The sequence below is a fragment of the Capsicum annuum genome, chromosome 2, assembly GCF_002878395.1.
Source record: "Capsicum annuum cultivar UCD-10X-F1 chromosome 2, UCD10Xv1.1, whole genome shotgun sequence".
Classification (NCBI taxonomy): Eukaryota; Viridiplantae; Streptophyta; class Magnoliopsida; order Solanales; family Solanaceae; genus Capsicum; species Capsicum annuum.
The window spans coordinates 59,928,237-59,952,268 of record NC_061112.1 but is presented as its reverse complement, the minus strand read 5'-3'; the positions used below and the strand labels follow the sequence as shown (position 1 = coordinate 59,952,268).

The window sequence follows — 24,032 nt, the reverse complement described above, 5'->3', positions numbered from 1 at the left end:
TTTTTGTAGTAATTTTTTGATTAATTTTCAAAACCTCAAAAATTTTAGAGCTTGATTTTAAATAATTTTGATTCTTGATTATAACCCGAATTTCAAAGATTTTTACCCGATAAAGCTCAAAAATGATTTTTCTTTGATTTGAAGCTCGTTTTTGACCCGATTTAACTTGGATATTCAGCTGTAGGTTCCTAAAAATATGGGAAACGTGTTTTTGAAGTAAAGTTCAGATTTTGCCCTTCTTTTTCGAAAATCCATTTTGGAGGTCCGTTTTGACCCCAAACCAAAAGTAGTCAATATGGGTGTCATTGGTTTTGTCTTGACGCATAATTTCATATTTGATGTTTTTAGTGGAGTGTGGAATAGTTCATGAAGTAAGGTCGCGGGTTCAAGTGTAGCGGACCGGTTTCGATTTTTGAAGTAGGTTATGGCTTAACTCTTTCAGACTGGGTTGGGTAGTAAATGATGGTACAAAATGCATGCTAAGGGTGGGAACTAATCATGAAAAATAATTATCTATGTGTTGTGCCCATGTGGGGGCTTATATATGATGTAATTATCGAAATTGAGATATTATGTGATATATATGACCGTGTGCGGTCCTATGAGATATTGATAACTTTGAATACATATGAGTAATTATATTGTATTGTTAAAATGCTTAATGTGGTACTATTGGTGTATTGTGATTATATTCATACTTTATTGGCATATGAAACATGTGAAAATTCATGGATGAAATGAAAATAATGAGTAGATATTGACTAATGTGGTTGTGGAAATGTATCATTGTGATTGATTGTGAAAATATATCATGTGTTTGGTTGTGGAAATACTCATTCTGATTAGTTGTGAGCATTACATATTCATATCATACTCATTCATGAAACATTGGTACCACCATGGGAACATCTAAGAAACACTGGCAACACCTTTTTAAAAGATATTGTAACACCTTATAAAACCCTTTTCGAGGGATGTGCCAGAAAGAATATATGAGATATGTGGATTGTATACGGATTGACGAACCTCCTATGGGTCCTATGTCGGGAAGCTTTAGTTCCGTAGGTGTATACGGGGATTATGCGACGATCCCGAAGGTTGTGCTCATGCATCATCATCATCATATGAATTGCACTTACTTTATTGTGTTTTTGTTGTGTTGTATTGCCTTATTGGCTTGTCACCTATGTATTTGTCTTACCTTCGTTTACTTATATTTGATGATCTTGTACTACATGTTCTCTCTTGTTCTATTTATATGTGACATAATGTATACTTGTATTCTATATCTTAGTGTGTTTTTATTTATATATGGGAGATATATTAGAATTACTAATGCAAGCGGTGTGAGCTATCGTTGTGGGACATTTTATAATTGCAGGTGACATGTCCTTAGTGTATATTTTGTATGCTTTATTTACTACTTTGTTTGGTTGGCCTATGATACCTACTGAGTACAAGTAGACCGTACTCAGCCTACTGCGCCCTTTCGGTGCAAGTCCTAGCTCGAGTGTGCCTCTGCTTGATAGACTCGGGCGATTGTTGGAACTTCCAAGGTAGCGGTTGAACATTCTGGCGTCCGAAGTTCACCTCTATCTTTCTATCGTAGTTATATTTTTATTATTATTTGGATACAGTTATTATTTCTTTGTGATTATTTTTCTGATGTATTTGACTCTTGGATCGTATTAGTAGTTCTTACACTATTGACACCTATTTTTGGGCATGATTATATTGGTATTTTGGATAAGTTCTTACCGCATTGTTATGATTACTTATATAGTTCGGCTTTGTTCTAGAAGTCTTACCTTGGGATATTTCTGTTTTATCCTCTTTTCGTATCAGTCTGGGCGATAGGCGTACTTATCAAGGTACGCCGTGACAAATGCTATCATGACCCTCGTTTTTTAGTCGTGACAAATTGGTATCAAAGTAGTCAGGTTTTATTGGTCTCAATGGTGTAAGAACGGAATGTCTAATAGAGTCTCGTGGATCGATATGTAGGCGTCCGTATCTATCTTCGAAAAGTTGTAGGATGTCTTTAGGAAACCTCCCTCATTTTATTCCTTATCGTGTGAATTCTTTCATATCTTATGTTCTGAGTTGTGTTTCACTCTTTCTGTGCGGATGGTGTGGCTTACACTCCTATCAGTTGAGAGATATTGTGAGGAATTAGTGGATATCATTTGTCGGTTGTAGGCTTGTTGATGCTCTTAAGTTATCATGAGATCAGTTTGTTGATGCCTTTCTAGAGAGATTTGTGCCTTTCAGTTTGAGAGATCGTATGCGGGATGAGTTTGATCATTTGGAGCAGGGCTCCATGACTGTTTTTTAGTATAAGTCATGCTTCCATGCCCTATCCAGATATTCCTATGATAGCATTTCCACCGAGTTTGAGAAGATTCAAAAGTTTGTGAAGGGTTTGGTTGTCTCCCTTCAGTTGGCAATGTCTCAGATGATTGTGTTTGGGGCTTCTTTTCAGAGTATTGTGGATCATGCTAAGATGGATAGGATATTCTTAGTGAATCTCAAGGAGGCGCCAAAAAGGGGCGATGTTTTGGTAAGTTCAGGAGTCAAACCTATCGAGACAGAGATTTTAGAGGTTCTCGTGGATACCACGGTAGGCCAGTGTAGGTAACTTTATAGATTTCAGGTAGTGGATCTTTTAGTTCAGCAATTCAGGGTGTTTGTTCGGGCTCAGTTGTACTTTCTCTTGTTGAGACTGGTCATAGAGGTTGCTATGTGTGTGATGGGAATGACCATGTGGCCAAGGACTGTTCTCGCCGTGTTTTTAGAGCTACTCCTATTTCAGTTGTGAGAGGTAAGGGTTCTACCAAATGTGTAAAAGGTTGGGATGGTAGAGCCCGTTTTGGTGGTCGTGGGGCTACTCAGCCAATTGGTAGTCGTGGATAATGTTATGTTATACCAGCCAGAGTTGAGACAGAGGCTTCTGATGTTTTGATTACAGGTACCTTTCTCGTTTGTTTCAGACTTGCATCTGTACTATTTGATCCCGGATTGACTTTCTCCTATGTGTCTGTGTATTTTGCTTCGGGTTTTGATTCTGTTAGTGAACCTCTTTCCATGCTTATTCGTGTATCTACCCCGACAGGTGATTCTTTAGTGGTGGATCAGGCGAGCCGATCTTGTGTTGTGTACCACAAATACTTTTGTGGAAACCTAAACCTGCCTTTTCACTATGATTTCTTTCACTCAATTTATGAATAATTCTTGAAGAATTTGTCCACCTGATCACTCTTTCAAGATCAAGGTTCAGTTTAGAGACTTCTTGACTTAGTTTATTCACCATATATGTTGCATCACTACATTCTTATTTGTACTTGACTAGTTCAAGTTCAGCACTTTCTTGTTCTTTACTCATGGCCCTTCTTCATTTTCAGTGAGTGTCAATTTTAAGACTTCAGACTTAAGATATTTAAAGAATCAAGTTGTGCGACCTGTTTCTTGAGAGTGCAGTTTTCTTTTTCAACTGTATTCTTGCAGGCTTTTAAATCAATGAGATCAAATTTTAGACTTGCAAGACTGTTGAACAACTCATCCCTATCAGAAGTTAAATCTTGAAAATCATCAATTAGTGCACTCATCAAGAAAATAAGTTTTGTTTTTGAAAATAAATGCAATTTTTCTTTAAGTTCAAGTTTACTTACCTCAGAAGCATCATCTTCTTTCTCTAAGTCAGAATCTCCTAAGGCCATGAATGTTGTTTCATCAATTTCATCATCATTTGAATCAGATCCACAAGCTGCTACCATAGCATATTCTTCCTTTCTTTTGACTTTTTCTTTCAATTCTTTCTCAGCCCTTTTCTTTCTCCATTCTACTTCCCAAATAGGACAATCCCTGATCTGATGATCAGTCTTTCCATATTTATAGCATCCATTTAGATTGTCATTGGAACGTTTCTTGCTACCTATTCCCTTTTTCTTTTTAAAAAATTTACTGAAATTCTTAGTTATGAAGGCAACTTATTCCTAGTCAAGTTCAACTTCATCATCACTGTCTGAGGCCTTCAAAGCCAAGACTTTCTCAGAGGCTACTTGTTCATTAGTTCTATCAATTTCCATATCATAAGTCCTCAAATTTCCTACCAGTTCATTCAGTGTCATGCTTGTGAGATCCTTTGCCTCCCTAATTACAGTCACTTTAACATTCTATTTTGATTTTGGTAGTACCCTCAGCACCTTTTCAACTTGTTCCTCATCAGTGATGACTTTTCCTAAGGAAGTCAACTCATTTGTTAAGGCAGTAAGCCTTGTTATCATCTCATGCAAGGATTCATTCTTCTTTATCTTAAATGTTTTATACTCAGTAAAAATAAGAGCAATCCTGAATTTTCTTACCTGAGAGGTACCCTCATATGCATTGACTAGATCATCCCAAATTTTCTTAGTATGGTACAAGTTGACACTCTGTTGTACTCAGCCGATCCTAGTCCACAGACTAAGATGTTCTTATCCTTAGCATTTTTCTGTAATGCCACTAAGTCATCAACAGTAAATTCACTCCTTACTTTCTTAACTTGTTTACCGTCAACCAACTTCATTGGAATAGTAGGACCATTAGTGATCCTATCCTATAATTCGTAGTCTTCACCTTGGATGAACATTTTCATCCTGTCTTTCCACCAGATAAAGTGAGAACCATCAAAGAGTGGAGGTCTATTAGTTGACTGACCTTCACTGTGCCCAGTAGGAGGTGCGAAATTCATCATAGTGATCTTTTCTTAGGTGTTATCCTTATTTAAGACAACCTCACTCTGATACCACTTGTTAGAGTGCATACCCTACTGATTTTAGTATTTTACTCTAATAGTTGACTACCAGTGGAACAAGTCAACTAACATGGTTCACTGAAGTAAAAATGAAGATAATTATTTTTACGTGAAAAACACCCGGCTCAAGAAAGGTGTAAAAAAACCGCGACCTGTACTTATACAGGATTTAACCCCAACTTCACTAATACTCTTGAGCCTCAACAATCAACAAATTATAAGACTTCTTGTAAACTAGGAATTAAAGCTTCTAACTCCTATTTCTACAATAACATAAATTTTTTCAAGATAAGTGTACCCAAGTCTTCGAGTTTCCTAACTTGAAGACACAACTCCTAACTCAGTTTATAATTCACTGAGACTAGAACAAAGACTCATTACAACTCAAGGACCAACCTATTATATAGAGTCTATGACTTACTAAGTAAAGGACCAGGTTCTTCTTCAAGTTGATGAACTAATTTGCTGATTGATGATTTTCTTTATCAGTGCTTGAGTGAGTGAAACTTTGAACGTCGTTTTCTTCTATTTAAGCCAACTCCTGATAGAGTCCTTTAGATGATATGCTCTTCTTTCTTCAATAGGACTCTCAGGTAGTTTCATTCCTTATTGTCGTGTTTCTCTCTCTTTCCTTTGCTGAATAGAACTTTTCCACTTTATCTCCTAGTCTGGTAGGACTCCTTGATTAACTCAATCACTAAGTGTTGCATTTTTCTTCTCCTCTATCTTTTTGTTGTATGTGATAAGCATTGGTAGCATGTCTGAGTTTCCTTGCTTATCCGCTTCTGTCTTAATGCCTTGTCAGTCTTGCATCAACTTCAATATGCAATACATGTGAGGACCTGTAACTTCTCTTTCTTCACTTGAATGGACCAGCTTGCACAACATGTTTCATCTATATGTCCATCATCAAAACTTCAAATTTCCTAACACAGTACGACCTAATAACCAAATATAAGATGAGAAAGCTAAATTAACTAGACATAATTCAATACCTGAGTACTGAAGACTCTAATCATCGGAGGTTCATTGACATGCATATTTTCATCAACCTAAGAGAATTTACAGATATAACGACCTTCTGTTAGAAGTTGTTGAGTGAGAAATAGGACAACTTTGATGAAGCACAATATACGAAAATAATACTCTTATTATATTTTCCTCTTACCAATTACCATATATTTAAGTACTCCGTAATTTTTAAAATATATTTTTTTGGCCATAAATTTCTTAGCACTCTTTAATTACTGAATCTTAGTTTTCAAATTTTTAATATTTGATCAAACTTATCTTTCTATTCCATATTTTTCTCATACTACTGAATTTTTCTTATATCAAATTGTTTTTAAAAGTAGTACTCCAAAAATATTGTAATCGTTTGTGTTTATGATAAAAGAGGTGCATGTGCACACGTTGTGTGCGTCTTGTCTCAATTAATATTTTTTTAAAATATTATATAATATTAATTTTAAATTAAGTCTGAATTATAAAATATCTAAGATGAAATTTTGATGAAGATTGAGATTTCAATGTATGCTTTTATTATTTTTATTATTTTTATTATTATTATTATTATAAATTTTACTTTGTTTTCTTTGCTCATCTTGATTTTTTAAAAAAAAAACATTATTACTTACATTTCAGTTTTGTTTACTCTTCTTTCGAGTAGAAATAGGGGGCACACACGTTTGTCCCTTAATATTTATGAAAATGTGCATTGTATGTTTGTCCTTATTATATTAAGAAAAGTATACTTCACTAATTTTATGATGATGGTTGTTATATTATAGACCTCGTAGATATATTGGTTAATGGATTTATTTTTGCATTCAAGAAAAATAGACATTGTGATTTCAAATATAACTTTTTAGGCTTTATATAGTTCATTTTTTATAGACGTCGAACTTCATTTTCATGATTTACTTTCTATATTAAGTATTATTTAGAATTCTAAATCGAATTCTCTGATAAAAAAAAAAAATAGTCTCATTCAATACACCATATTCTTGGATAATTGTGCTCGTTACTTAATAGGGATGGAAATGGGGCAAAGCCCTTGTAGGGCAAAACTACAAAAACTCACGATAACTTCAACCTCCCAACCCCGCTAGCATAGCTTAAAATCCACCCACCCTTAGCCATCCCTACTCGCAAATACTCTCATCCCCTAGATGTTTCACCATTCGCCACACCAAGCTTATGACACATAATTTTAAGATTTGGCCTAACAAAAGCTCATAGATTGTTGTCCTATTCTAAGAAAAAAATAAAATCTGTATATTTTTTGTTTAATCATCTTTCCATGGTGTGTCCAAGGCCGGCTTGTGTGACCCGTAACAAGTTAAAATAAGATAAATAAATAAAAATGGAAAGATTTGTTTTTGCTTTTAAATTTTAACAAATCTTTAATTATAACTTTTCACATAACATACTTAAGACTATTTTTTTGGACAATAATAGAATTATTATAAGTTTCTTTTTATACTTGCAATTGGCGTGATTTTCTTGATCGATGTAAACATCAATAGATTCGGATTTAAATTTAATGTAAATATCATTGTTAGTTTGAGAGAAAATGATCTATTACCCCTCTAACCTTTAGTCGAAATTTCAACTACACACTCAACCTTTAAAGGTGATCTATTACCCCCCTAAACTTATTTTTACCGAATTTATTACCTCCCTAAACTTTTATTTTTGATTTTTTATGACCCTAAAATGCTGACATGTACAAGAAATTGTATTTACTTCCTTTAGGCACATAGGACTTGCCTACAGCACACAAATCTGCATTTTTTAAGCCACGTGTAAATCCAATTTTTTTTTTTTCTGTTAAAAAAATCCTCATTTGTTAGCCATTAAATCTTCCATCTTCTATGTCTTCTTCCTTTTTTATTTTTGTCAATTTTAAAGCTTGAAGTTTAGGTTTTGTTGTCTACCATTTCAAAACTTTCAATAGTAACCTCCATTCTAAAATTGAAGCTTTAGGGTTCATAATCTTCTTCAAAAGGATTCAAAACAAAAAGGTTTTGTTGCCTTATACGTTTTCTTTCTTTCTTCTTCTCTTTCTCAAGAAAAAAAGATTCAAGAACTCATCAATGATGTCCACGATTAATTTCTCATCTTCCTCATCTCCAATTCATTTTCTTCTTCATCTTTCTCTATTTCAATTCATGGATGTGTCCATATATAAAACCCACAAAAAAAATTCATTTATTTTACTTTAAAAAGGAAATTCAAAATTCCATAAGAAATGATACAAAGTTACAAAAGCCTGAAGCACTAAATTGATTGTACAGTAATTTGTGAAGTTACAAGGAGTGAGGTTCGTTCTTTCTTCTCAGAACAAAAACCCACCCCAATAAGCCTAAAACACTAAATTTTCTTGAAGCAAAAAAAAGAAAGAAAGAACGAGAGAGAAAGAAAGAGCTTCCTTCTTTACAAAATCAACAACAACAACAACAATAATTTATTTCTTCTTCACAAACAATGGCATCAATGACATTCAAGAACTCATCAATGACATTTTCTTTCTTCCTCTTCAATTCTTCTTCTTCACAAACAATGGCACCAAAAACTCATCAATGACATTTCTTCAACAAAACACAAAACACCATGGCTGCTCCACACACACACACACCAAATTTCAAAATTCCATAAAAAATAACACACCATGGTTGCTCCACACACACACCCCAAATTTTACAATTCCATCAAAAAGCAACTCAATTAACCATTATTTCAGCACACAAACACCAAATGGGTCATCTTCAATTCCATCAAAATAGCAAAATTAACAATTACTTCTACCAAAGACTCTAAAATCACCAAATTGGTCATCTTCAATTCCATCAAAACCACCAAATTGATCATCCCCAACAGTGACACCCACTTGATTAAAATTAATTTTGGCAATTTAACTCAGATTGTTGATTCTAAAAGAGAAAAATTGTTATCGACTTAGCGTTAACTGAGGTAGCAAAAGCTATTATTTTTAGCTTTTTTATCTCCATCAAGAATTTGATATAATTCCTTTTCTTAATGAACTTTTCTAAAAGTTATGGCTAAGATTGCTATCTGAACAATGGAAACAAAAAGGAGAGAATCTGGGAAAGAAAAGAAGAGAGTATATATATATATATATATATTAAAGAATAATAATTAATTTTTTTTTATAAAAAAAATAATTTTACGTGGAAATTAGGTGGCATTACATGGCAGGTGCGTGTTGCTCACTTCTCATTACGCATCTAGGCGTTAGCGTTTGGAGGGTATATATTTCATTTTTAAATAGTTCAGGGGGGTCATAGGACCCCTTCAAAGTATAAGTATGTAGTTGAGATTTGGGGTAAAGATCGGAGGATATTTGACCATTTTCTCTTAGTTTGACATATTTCTATGACTAACCAAATAATCGTCCTTTTCTTCTGCTATTTTATGAGGACACCATTATGAACAACTGTCCAACTGATGAATAAGAAAATCAATAGTGGAATATATTAATAAAAAATCAATAAAATTAAAATGCACACACATTATGTAGATTGAACGTGTTGGAAAGTTCATATATTTATTCATATATGACCTAGTTAAAACAAGGATTACCAGAAAAGTATAAGAGAATTCATTTGTACCAATTTCCAATCCGCAATAAACTTTATTACATTTGTAATGTTAATTCCCAAGTGAGCTGCTCTCACTTCTATATACGACCCCTCAAATGGCTTTTTGGGTACGGTAGAACGGACTTAGGTGTAATTAAAAAATGAGACTAAAGTTCTGTATACTGACGTTATAAAAAAAATTAATGTACAAATTAGTCATTCATAAAGTAATCATCACAAGTAACTAATCAATCATCATTATCCAAACTACATAACTAATATGATAAAAAAAACTTTACACATCTATGAAATGTTCCACAAATTTTAAAGCTCGAGTTAAAACATAAATTATCATATTACAAATAACCATCAAGGCTTATAATCGAGTATAGTAATATTTAGAAACGAATTCGAAATTTTGAGTTTATAGATTCTAATACAAATATAGAATCCGAATCAAAGCTAATGATATAAATGGACACAACATGTGTGGGTTCAATTCCCAATCCTCACCCGCCCACTTTCTCGTTCCATGATCCCTCAATATTACAATATAAAAACTAAAAGATATATAATTCTTTGATCAAATATCATATTAACATAATATCATCAAGAAATTAAATAAGAAAGACATGAGTAAGTACCAACAAAATGAGGAGGCTAGGAGGATTCAAATCACTACACAATTCATGAACAAGTTTTGTGAAATTTGGTCTTGTACGAACTTGATCCATTATTTTTTTTCTTATATCATCCTTTCTATAATTCAAAGCAAACCTGAACGGTTCCAAGCTTCATTTTTTATGAGCAAAGAGAGGAAAAACCGGGACAAAACATAACACATAAAATTCAAAATTCTAATCCTATAACTCAAAAAATCATTATCGCTATACTTACTGTCTTTAGATACTTTGCAAAAATAAAAAAGACACATATGGTCGATCAAATAAACTGATCCGTTTTATTGGTTAAAAAATGTACACAAAGAACAGAATACTTGAAGCTTAAAATTCTCTCATTTTTCACAATTAAAAACCTTCACGCCATGTGAGTTCTTAATGCAAAAATGTGTGCTAATACAAATAATGAATCAGTTGTATAGATTTAAAAAGGATATTCAAAGTCATACCTAGTTGATCTCCGTATTTAGCCTTATCTAGCTGATCTTCGTATTTTTCTTCCACTTAGTGTTCCTTCAAAGTGGGTAAATTACACTTAAATTGTATCAATAAATGAAATTTACTACTACAAAACTGCTTATTACCTGGGAATTTTACCTAGGGAATAACATCGCAGGAAATACATGCGGATTTACCTACGAAATTATTAAATTTGTCAATATTAAAATATATTACCTGCGAACTATATATGTGCAACAAATTCCGCAGGTAAATTTGACGTCATATTGCCAAATTTCTTACTTGCGACATTACTTGGGGAAATATATCGGCGGGTATTTTATCTCTGGGTAAATCCGTAGGTATATGGACAAATATATATATTTTTTAAATCCGTAGAAAAATCCCCAGGTAATTTATTCTACGGATTACATAGAGATATTTTGGTGGAAATTTATGTAATGAATTTTGTTACCTGGGAAATTATTTGGGGATTTTGTGCTGTGAATTTTGCTGGAAATTTATTCTTGGAGATTTACCGGCGAAATTATTACTTGCGACATTACCTGGGAAAATATATCGGCGGATATTTTATCTCTAGGTAAATCCACAGGTGTATAAACAAATATATAAATTTTTTAAATCAGTAGAAAAATCCCCAGGTAATTTATCCTACGGATTTACCTAGAGATATTTTGGTGAAAATTTATGTAATGGATTTTGTTACCTGAGAAATTATTTGGGGATTTTGTGCTATGAATTTTGCTGGGAATTTATTCTTGGGGATTTACCGGCGAAATTATTACTTGCGACATTACCTGGGAAAATATATCGGCGGATATTTTATCTCTAGGTAAATCCACAAGTATATAAATAAATACATATATTTTTTAATTCCATAAAAAAATCCCTAGGTAATTTATCCTACGGATTTACTTAGAGATATTTTGGTAGAAATTTATGTAATAAATTTTATTATTTGAAAAATTATTTGGGGATTTTGTGCTGCGAATTTTGCTGGGGATTTATTCTTGGGGATTTACCTACGAAATTATTGTGACATTACCTGGGGAAATATATCGGCAGGTATTTTATCTCTAGGTAAATCCGCAGGTATATGAAAAAATATATATATTTTTTAAATCCATAGAAAAATTCTCAGGTAATTTATCCTACGGATGTATTTGAAGATATTTTGGTGGAAATTTATGTAATTAATTTTATTACCTGGGAAATTATTTGGGGATTTTGTGCTGCGAATTTTGCTGGGGATTTATTTTTGGGGATTTACCTGCGAAATTATTACTTGCGACATTACCTGGGGAAATACATCGGCGGGTATTTTATCTCTAGGTAAATTTGCAGGTATATGAAAAAATATATATTTTTTTAAATCCATAGAAAAGTCTCCAGGTAATTTATCCTACGGATTTACTTAAAGATATTTTGGTGGAAATATATCGGGGATTGTGTTGCTACAAATTTAGCTGAAATTATTTCTTGGGGATTTATGTAGGAATTTTGTGACTTGAAATTTTTAAATAGGAAAAGGATAAATTTGAAGAATAAAAAACATAAAATAAAAAGAAATTAGACATTAAATCGGTAGATACGTATTATCAAGCAAATGATGCTCAAGAAATTAAAATTAGTTTATTGACATAGATGGTATCACATATGTATTATCAACAATTTTAAATTTTATATTCATAATTTATAGGTGTTTATTTTGAATTATTGTTATCGTTGATTTTAAAGTAATATATTATGTGTCGTATTTTTATTTACAAAATTTATTCATAACTAATCTGAGAATAATTATATTATTTATTTTACTGTTATTATTGTTATTGTATTAATCCACAACCTTAGTCAATTTAATTTTTTCTAATCTATTTATTTTCTAGCCTGATTTTGCCAATTTATAACAATTTAACCTAATTTTATCCTATTTATTACAAACCTAGCCAAATTGTGTTCAATTGAACTCAATTTCAAATTTCATTCAATTTTTTTAACCAAATTCCTAATCTTTAGATCTCAGTTGTTGACCAATATTTATTTATTATTATTATATTTAAATAGCAGTCTAATCTGAGAATAATTATCTTATTTATTTTACTATTATTATTATTGTATTAATCCGCAACCTTAGTCAATTTAATTTTTTCCAATTTATTTATTTTTTAGCCTAATTTTGTCAATTTATAATAATTTTAGCCTATTTTATCCAATTTATTACAAGCCTAGCCCAAATGTGTTCAATTGAACTCAATTTCAAATTTCATTCAATTTTTTTAACCAAATTCTTAATCTTTAGATCTCAGCTGTTGATCAATATTTATTATTATTATTATTATTATTATTATTATTATTATTATTATTATTATTATTATTATTATTATTATTATTATTATTATATTGAATAGCAGTCTAAGTTGATTCAATTATCTTCTCAATTTTATTTAAATTCTAGCCACCCTTGTATCTAATTTATGTCAATTTTAATCTGTTTTTGAATTCAATTTGGTTCATTTTAAACTAAATTTATATTAGTTCTTATTATTTTTCTCATTATTATTATGTTATTATTTCATTTATATCGAGTCTTAATATCCGTCGCTTTTTTTGATATTAATTTATAGTTACTATATTTATTAAATTATTTCCGCAAGTATACATGCCCATAATTTACAAATTGTCTATTATTATTATTGTTGTTGTTGTTGTTGTTGTTGCTGCTGCTGTTGTTGTTGTTGTTGTTTTTGTTATTACGTCTTTCCTACATTTATTAAATAGTAGTCTACTCAATTATTAAAAATAATAATTTTATTTATTTTTTTAATATTAATTTTATATAGTTATTGTGTTTATTAAATATCAACCTAATTCAATTCAATTTTACTAATTTATTTAAATTCTAGTCATTTATACTCAATTTGTGTCAATTGAGTTTAATTTGACTCGATTGAAATTTCTAATTCTATTTTTTAACTCAATATCTAATCTCAATTTGACTCATTTCCTCAATTCTAATCTCAACCATTCATCATATTTGAACAACGGTCAATATTAAATCAATTTTCACTAATATTTTTCTTGAAATTGGACAACTTCAGACTATTTTTCTTGAACCGAGGGTTTAATGAAAACAACATATTTACCTCAACGGTACGGTCTGCGTATACTGTACCCTCGACAGACCCCAATTTGTGGGACTAAATCGGGTTAATTGTTGTATTCATTTTCTTGAAATCTCATAGAGAAAACAATCAAAAGATGTCACCTTGATTTATTATTAAATTATTATTATTATATTTATGCTCAATTTATTTCAAATTCATTATCGGTTTTTATATAATATTTTTTATGTGACATACATAAATTCTGGGAAATATATATTCCGACTGCTGTAGTGCTGACACCCAATTTTGATCTATCGATGCTCCTTTTAGGATGCTATTTTACCAAAATTATTAATTTTACGTATTATTTTGATATCAAATAAATACCGAAGTGTCGTAATCATGATTTCTAAATAGAAAATTTATTTTTATCAAGTAATTTTATATTTTATGTAATTTAAATATAATATTTTGTTAATATTTATCAAATTATTTTCACAAATATGCACATTCACAATTTACAAATACATAGATATCGACATCTTATTATTTTTTTCGTTTTTATTATTACATCAGTAGTACATTTATTAAAATAGCAGCCTTAATTCAATTCAATTTCCCAATCTGTTTGATTCTTAGTCATTATTATTATTATTATTATTATTATTATTATTATTATTATTATTATTATCATAATAATATTTATAACATTTATTAAAATAGCAGTCTGACTTAATTTAATTTATTTAAATTTTAGCCTGATTTTGTCAATTGATAACAATTTTAGCCTAATTTTATTCAGTTTATTACAATTCTAGCCAAATGGTATCTAATTAGACTCAATTAATTTTTTCATCCAATTTTGATCATATTCTTAATAACTAGATCTCAGCCCTCGATCAAATTTGATCCAACGACTGAGATCACATTTCTCTTTGTCTTCCTTTTTAATCCAACAAAAACCCTACCCCTCCATTTACAAAGAAAACAGCCGCACACCACCCTCCTTCTCTCTCTAACTTCTCTCTACTCTCTCTTTCTCAAAGAACAAAGGCCACCAAAGCTGCCGCCTTTTCCCCTTCTTAGCCGCTGCTCTATCGGTAAGCCACCAATGCCGAAGGCCGTTGGAGACCAACGACCAGCGATCAACCGTCATCCCCATCGGCTTGAGCCCACAGTTGTGCAAGTACTTTACTACGAGCAGCAACGTCTTTGCGATGTCATGGATGGGAGCCAGCTTGTAGCAACTGAATTCCAGCTCTTGTTCCTTCCAAAATGAATCATCAGTTCTCCACTGATATCCGCTCTGTTTCAGACGAGGTCTCTAGTCTAAAACGAGAAAATCAGGAGCTGAAATTTGAGTTGCTGAAAATGAAGACGAAGCTGAAAGAGATTGAAAAAACGAATTAAAACAGCTCAGCTACAAGAAACCCTTTGATCATCACTCGTCCATCTGCTGGTAAGCCCGAAATAAACCAAGATAGACATCATTCCCTATAGTGATTTGAGCTATCTATATTTGCGTAATTGTCTAATATGGTGTTGGATTCAAAATTTTAGTTTTTTAATTTTATCATGTCAAGTTTGTATGGCAAAATATATATTTTCCAGAAATGTTATCTATGAAAGATTTGAAATTTTGATTTGTCTAATGTACCATGAATAAAGATTTGCAATCTTGAGATGTACGAGCAATAAAATATATTCTAGTCTCACTGTAAAAGTAGTTGTGATTAATCATAACTATTAGGTAATTTAGCTTCTGTGTTCGTGATTACTAAATTGAATTTTGTTAAACCATAGTAATGATACTAGTAGTATTAGGCCGAATACCGTGTTCATGGTCTATTATTCTGTGAATATGATCTCTACTTGAAAATATTTACTTGAATAAGTTTATTACGCGATTAGTGTTAACTGGCATTGTGACATGATGAGTTCACAGTTTATTACCAAAGTTTGTGGGTTAATGCTGTTTGCGTTAGGTTTGATTTCACTTTTCACTGGTCATGTTGTGTCCAATCTTGAATTGTACTCTCATCGATTCACCAGAGATGCTTGGTTCTCTTCATGTTTGTGAGAGGGTATTCTTAGGGGAAACAGAGAGCAAGTAGCCAAGTAGAATGTACTCCCTAAATCTTGGAATGGATTGTTAGGTAGCACAGGGTGTTTAAAATTAGGGATTGCTCAGGGGCAGGGATTTATGTGTAGGTACTTGAAAGGTGAACTTTTGTTTTGAATTAAGTTTAGTTTGGCAACTTGTGAAGTGAATTAGTGACTTGAAATGTTTTAAGTGTAGGTACTTGATAGGTGAAGTTTTGTTTTGAATTTAGTAAGGTGCATGGTCACTTGAGAAGTGAATTAGTGACTTCGATTTGTGTAAGTGTAGTTACTTGAAATGTGAACTTGTGTTTTGAATTTAGTAAAGTACATAGTCACTTGAGAAGTGAATTAATGACTTGAAAATGTTTAAGTGTAGGTACTTGAAATGTGAATTTGTGTTTTGAATTTAGTAAAGTGTGGTCACTTGAGAAGTGAATTAGTGACTTGAAAATGTTTAAGTGTAGGTATTTGAAATGTGAACTTTTGTTTTGAATTTAGTAAAGTACATGGTCACTTGTGAAGTGAATTAGTTACTTGAAATGCTTAAGTGTAGATACTTGAAATGTGATCCTTTGTTTTGAATTTAGTAAAGTACATGGTCACTTGAGAAGTGAATTAGCAACTTGAAAATGTTTTAAGTGTAGGTACTTGAAATGTGAACTTTTATTTTGAATTTTGTTTAGTTTGGTAACTTGTGAAGTGAATTAGTGACTTGAAAATGTTTCAAGTGTAGGTATTTGAAATGTGAACTTTTATTTTGAATTTAGTTTAGTTTGGTAACTTATGAAGTGAATTAGCGACTTGAAGTGAAAACAGGAACAACGACCACATGTGGTCGGTTTTTGTGGTCGCGTTTCTTATTTTTTCTAGTAGTGGTAGTTACTTGAAAATATGGTTAAATATATTGACTTGAAACGTATACTAGTGACTTGAAAATTGTTAAAGTGTAGTTACTTGAAATGTGAATTAGTTACTTGAAAGTGGTTAAGTATATTTACTTGAAAATGGTTAAGTATATTACTTGAAATGTGAATTAATTATTTGAAAATGGTCAAGTGTAGTGATTTGAAATATGTACTAGTGAATTGAAATGGTTAAGTGTAGTGACTTGAAATGTGAATTAGTTACTTGAAAATGGTCAAGTGTAGTGGCTTGAAATGTGTCGTAGTGACTTGAAAAATGGTTAAGTATAGTTACTTGAAAATGCTAATATATACATATTTATATTTGTTGATTGTTATGATTTTATTTGATACTATAATATCATATAATTTATGCTAATAATATATTTTTAGCACTTTTTATGACCTGAATTAACATATTCTTATGCAGAATGAGTTTGAAAGAAAGAAACAAGAAATATTAGTTGCTCAAAGTGCATTAATTGTGGAAGGAGGATGAGAAAGAAATTAGACTTCTTGATGAAACATGTATATAAGAAATCATCTGCAAATGATTAACGTCCATCTCAAGAAGACAACCAAGATTATGAGGATGAAAGTGATGGTGACTCTGACGACGTGAATGAAATTGATAATCCTGTTTACGTGAATGAAAGTGATCTGATCCTGATGGTTGGTAGTTTTATTGAGATTCAAGTTTAAAATATTTTGTTTTGGACCATTTAAGAATCATACATTATTGATGTGGATGTTTAGAATTATGTATTTTTTGTTAGCTGTGAGGGTTTACATTAGATTTGTATTGAATGATGTTTTTGAGTATAATTGAAAGTTTTGAATAGATTTTTAATTAATTGTGAAATATTTTTAGTAATTTGCTTGTGAATTATTATTTGAAAATTTTTGTGGGGATGTATATGCTAAATATTTATGAATTTTTTTTTGAAAAAATTTGTTCTTGCGGATTTATTTGGAGTATTTCATACGAATTTTCTTGCGGAATAGTTTCATAAATATCTGCAAGAAATTTTACCAAATAATTCATGCAAAATTTTTATAGCTAATCGCAAATAAATCCGCAAATAATGTACCTGCGGATTTATTTTCGCAGCTAAATTACCTAGGGATTTACTTGGGAATCTTCGTAGGGAATAATTTGGAAATTTTTTCCTGAAAACCCGAAAGTAAAATCCTTTTTACGAAATTTTATCAAATAATTCATGCAAAATTTTGATATTTGATCTCAAATAAATCCGCAAATAATGTACCTACGGATTTATTTTCACAGCTAAATTACCTAGGAATTTACTTGGGAATATTCGTGGGGAATAATTGATGATTTTTTTTTTTGTGAAAATTCGCATGTAAAATCCGCAGGTAAAATCTGCAGATAAATCCGCAAATAACATACATTTATTTTCGCAGCTAGGTAATAATTACCTACGAAGATACTTCCTTTGGATTCTAATCGGTAAGAAAATCCGCAGGTAATCAAATTACCTGAAGATTTTACCACATTATTCCTATGAAAATCCCCAGGTAATAAGCAATTTTCTAGTAGTGATTGAGGTTGTTGTGAATTAAAATGTTTGCGTTGTACCATCGTTTGGGCTATGTAGTATGAACTGGATGTATCATGTCAAATAATAAATATACAAAAATTGTTGAATCTTCACAAATGCAGCATTAATTTATTTTACAAAAATTGTTGAATCTTCAAAAATGCAGCATTAATTCTGAATGCATTCACTATTCAGCTCACAAAGTTAGGGTCCGCCAAGTCTGATGCACCCCTCCATTTGAACTTTTCCTGTTCGCCAAGGGAAAGCATAGCCACAAGTGTTAAAGGACCAAACGATAGTGTGGTTTGCCCCACTACTCACAATACCCAAAAAAGTCATTAATCCTCTAGGGGTGGCTGCTTGGCAATAACCAATCCCAGAACAAGCCCATTGCCGCTCACGTCCTTGCCTCTTGAACATGAAGTCACATACCCAGTGCTGAAATTACGCCCTTCATATTGAGAAATCAAACCCATAACTATATCATCGCATTTTAAGAGAGTCAACCTATTGATGTTTCTTAGATAACATGAAAAATGATACTCCCGCATTAACAAACATAATCTCTTGGATAGCTTCTTGTTAAGATGTTTCTAACTCGTATTTGGCTAGTTGATATGTTGATGACCTCCAGGACTCTAGTTTATATGTTGACGACATTCGAGGCTCCAGAGTTGAGATAGACAATCGGAGGATCAGATGATCCGCCGCATCTAATGTCAAATATAGAGTCTATAGAGCAACCAACATCTATATCTATCCTGAATGGGTAAGGAACGGTCAAGTTCCCGCATTTTGTTTGGCAACCAGGTTTAGCAATGTGGCTGGTCATGTTCCTGCTCTCTATTGACATCATTACAATATATTTGATGTCGTATTTTGAACTATAATACAACATTATAAAATCAACCCATTAGATCAAACTCCCTAATTAACACCAAAAGAACTTCAAATTGTGACAAGATCCTTAGAATCCAAACGTTACCTATTTTCGTTCTAGTCTGTGCAGCAACCAGCTTCTTCAAGTCACCAATGGTGTCATCTTCATTGTACTTCACCTTGACCAAAAGATTAAACTCTACTTAACACCAAAAAAACCTCAAATTATAAAAAAATTCTAATAATCCATGCACCTTCTTACAAATAGAGGCTGGACACCACCTCGATGCACTCCATCTTCACCTTCCAAATCGTTGTTGAACACCACCTCAATTTTCCATACTTAAGGATGAAAGAAAGCAAATCCTAAAACTTTTTTGTTTTTTTGTAAAGCTCGAAGCGCGTGTGTATATATATTGTATTGGTAATAAACAAAAATTTATTAACTATAATTCTAAAGTGCTAAAATTTACGTGAATATTCAAATGATATTGTTCGAAAAAAAACTTAAAATATACTTATTGTACAGTGAAAATTGAATTTCAACTCTTAATTAGAATTGCAATGTCGTCTAATTTTCATGGACTTTCCATATATATAACACATGGCCAAAGGTAAAGTCCCTTAATTTTCGAAACTCAATTCAATTTTAAATTGGACTTTAATGCAGTTAAATAACAATTAAATGAAAATAATTTGAGAAAAATAGTGAAAAGATGATTTTGTCTATTATAGAAACTTTTAATGAAGGATAAAAAATTTAAACAATATTTGTAAGACATTTCATACTTTTAATACGTTAGAGGTTAGAGAGAGAGATTTGAAAATGTTGTTTGAATTTTTTATCCTTTATTAAAAATCTCTGTTTCAGATAAAATTATTTTTTCACTTTTTTTAACATAACAACAAAATCTTTCCCACGTAAAATAGGCTTAAATGAATTGGCATGAAAACCTTTCCCAACTAAAATTGGCTTGGTCCAAAAATAACTTTTTCCACGCGTCCACAAAAGAAAAATTGAGAAAAAAAAAATCTTTCCCAACCACAATTGGTTTGGTCAAAAAAAAAAAACAAATTCATTTTCGTCTAAATAAAAAGTTAACTACCGTTAGGATTCATATTGTTCTTATATACTATAAGTCGTTTTCATTGTGACGTTGAAAACTATATCCGCAGCTTTGTACTATGTGTGATGCATATTAAGTAATGAATAAATTCTTTTTCAACCAAAAAAAGAAAACTATATTGTTGATTAACATGAAAAAAAGGCGACTATAGAGTTTCAGAGGAAAAAAACAAAATCGATGCAAAGGAATTCTTTATAGTAGTATTGCTTTCAGACTTTCAGTAATATCACAATAAAGGCAGTAACTTTTTCCATTGAAGATTGATTTTCATTCTATGTATTTTTTTTTATAATTCAATTTGTGAATATAAACTATGTAGTCGTTTCCTTTTAATTAATGCCTGAGTCACTTTGTGTGATATACTCTATTTAGTGGAAAGTGCTCAAATTTTCTCAAGTAACACTTTGGTTCTCCCTTTCCCGGAGGACCGAACTCTTAAAAAAAGTTATATAACTTATGCTCCATTTTTTGGTTCTTTTTGTTAGTATACATTTTTCCATGACCACTTTGTCATTCTTATTGGCATACTAGAAGAAGAAGTCCGCGCTAGCACGGGCCCAATAATAGTAACCTAGCTATAATTTGTAACTCTAAAATTTGTATGTAGCAATTAGAATTACATCAGAGTTTTCTGCGTAAATCTAATTTTAATGTCCATATTAGTCTCGCTATAATGTCTGTTCGGAAAACTCAATTTTCAGAAATTGTGAAATATACAAAATATGAATTGAATGCAGGAATATTTCCCTCAGTGATGTTAATCGCCAACCCTTCAGTTATCGTTGTTTTTCCAACTCCAGCTTGACCAAGCAGAATAGGATTGTTTTTGGTTTGACGGCAAAGTATATCGATGAGACTCTGAAGTTCAGCGTCCCTGCCAATTACTGGGTCTATAAGGCCCTCACTTGTACGGGAAGTAAGATCTACACAAAATTGCTTCGGAATATTTTTCTCTGCTGGAACCAAAACTCATTTGAGACAGTACGCCAAAAGAAACACTAACAAGAGAGTGAGAGGAACTGGGCATGCCATTTGTTTCTTCAGCAGATCTGTCGATCGTTATTTTTCCAAGAAAGGATTTATCACGTACTGCCTCGGCTGCCAGATAATTTACATTTGCTCCCAACATCCTCATTATTGGGTAATGCCAACATCCTACCTATGGCATGATGGTAAAGCTTAATCTAACGCTCATCATTCTTACTTGCTTGCTCAATGACAAAACCAGCAGTACATATGCCTCTTCATGTAATGGATGTCAACCAATTGATAAGAAGTTATCACCTAAAGAAATAAGGTGCTACATCATTTATCGCCATAAGTGATGTTGGAAGAAGGAACCTGAATTGCATGTTTATGCACTCTACAGTAAACAAAACGATTAAATTCCACATATTTTAGACATTTATTTCAATTGAATGCTTCAGAGACAATGTAGTAGAATACTTGAGATAATTCAGCGATATTAACCAAATATGCCTTTAGTTAATGTATCAAAAAGAGTAAAAGTTGTCATATCATAACATGTTAACTTCCCGACAACTTATATGTTTTCAGAAAGTGTTTTCAAGTATGTTGGCTACATTAAAAGAGGATTGAGTGAAGCTCACAAATAGAACCATGTGCGTCCATTCATACTGAGCAAATCGACTTATATGTCTTCTTAAGTCATGATTTTAAAATGATTACAAGGGTGCTTTTGCGTCCACGAGTGTGACGTAGTGATCAATGAAGAGGCATTTCACCCTTAACCGCAAGTAAATAATTTGAAAGATATAGTAGCTGCAGATAATAGAAACAGAAATGCCAAAAGACCATATGGTCAAACACAAGCGGGATCTCAAATGGACAAAGTTACAGATAGAAATCATTTTTTCTACTTTGACAGAATTACTGGTTTTAAATTTGAGATTTAAGTGTTGGGTCAAGTTTTATAGTTTACAACCACGAAATGAAGATAATGTACATTCATCAAATAAAAGAACACATTAAAAAAGCAACACCACACTGAAAAATGATCCTATCAAGTAGATATTCATTCACTACCTAACTTGAAAATAAGCACAGTAAAACAAAAGAGAAAGTCAAAAGATTTTGGGAACACCCAGTTTATTCCCACAAAATGAGGGAGGGTAAGGTGTACACAATTCATGCCACTACCTCAAATAAAGTAGAGAGGCTGTTTTAGATAGACCTGCAGTGGATGGGACTGGCGAAAAAATAATGACACAGAAGAGGTAATCTTTGAAGGATCACAACTAAGAAAAGGGATCCAGCTAAAGCATCCTAGAAAATAACAGTAGTGACTATTATCCAAAAAGACATCCTTCTTGTTTGACCATAAAATTGTAATAGGTAAGTGGAAGCATTACTCATAATGTAACAATCTGATATGCAACAGTTGAGATGGAAGCACAGAGCCAAGAAAAAAAAAGTATCTTAAGCAAAATCAAGGTGAAGGAGATGATAGCATATAACAAGCAATCTATATAAATAAAAAAGTACTTTTTAAGCCGGAACTAATATATACTGTATGTTCTTGACCAAAATATTCTCAGAACAATGAAAAGCTCAAGCACAAATCAAACTGACATTTTTACAAGGTGAAAACAAAAAATATTTTACTCAAGTGAAATAGGCTACCAAAATTATTTGCAATAAACAGTTAGTTACCTTGTCAAGAGTCTGAGTATTGAGCACATATGCTGGAGGAGTAAACTATCGCTAATCGCTTATACCCGTCTGTCCTAATAGTGAGCTCCTTTCAATGCTGCAAACACCATCTTAGCGTAAGTCGCAATCAAGCTATGTTACTGTAAAGGAGTAGAAGTTGATAGATTACCTTAGCAGGATGTCAATACGAAGCGCTAGAGTTGAGTCTTTCAAGTATCATTATATCAGCTGATGATGTTGATATAGTTTGTTGGAATAGTAGTAAATGATCAAGCTAATTTTCATATTGGTTTAATAAGCATAGTTGAATATATATAATGTTATAAATTTATAAAGACTTTTTGAATGATTTCATCATATACTATACTGTATGTAGATTGGTCATCATTACTGTCTACAGTAGGTGGTCGAACTAGCATTTTTATGCAGTTTGCATTTTTGCTCTTGATAAAGCCACATACAAGTGGCCATGTGAGAAAACTGACTCATGTAAATAAATTTTAACACAATCTAATGTTTGTCCTTGAGCTTTATTTATTGTCATAGCAAAATATAAATGTACAGAAAATTGTATTCTTTTAAATGAGACATGCAATTTTTCGTCATCTGAAGATAATAATGGTATTCTAGGAATAAATATATGTGTATTTATAAATTTACCATTGACAATTTTAGCACTTATAACACGCTTTTTAAAATCACAACATATCAGTCATGTACCATTACACAAACCTTCACAAGAATTTAAGTTTCTTAACAATATAATTGATCAATTTTCTTTTAAAGTTAATTTGTAAGGAGGTAAACCAGGAGGATTTTTTGAATGTAAAAATCCTCAAACTGACTTTGATCATTTGGTTCAATAGTTTCATCAAGCACAACAATTATTTTAGCATCTTTAGGAAATTTAGCTATAAGTCTATCATTGAATTCATCAACAAAGTCATTTTTTGTTGTCAAGATAACACGAGAAGTCAAAAAAGCGTAATCACGAAAGGATGTATGAAAATCAGGATAGACTATTTTGAATAAAACATCTAGTGATTCTTTGTTGGTAGTGTAAGGAACAATGAAAGACCTTGGGATATTTATTTTGTTATCAATATTTGTTTTTTCTTTTTCATTTTCAATTCGCATGAGATACTCA

The 24,032-nt window shown here is 31.8% G+C and overlaps 1 long non-coding RNA gene across 1 annotated transcript; it reads right to left on the bottom strand.

Annotated features, from left to right (window-relative positions):
- Positions 1 to 18,260: 18,260 nt before the first annotated feature.
- LOC107853803 lies at positions 18,261 to 19,654 on the bottom strand. The gene is made up of 2 exons (XR_001669870.2): positions 19,192 to 19,654; positions 18,261 to 18,657 (listed from the first exon to the last, which is right to left on the bottom strand). It is a non-coding gene; the product is annotated as an uncharacterized LOC107853803 (long non-coding RNA).
- Positions 19,655 to 24,032: the final 4,378 nt, after the last annotated feature.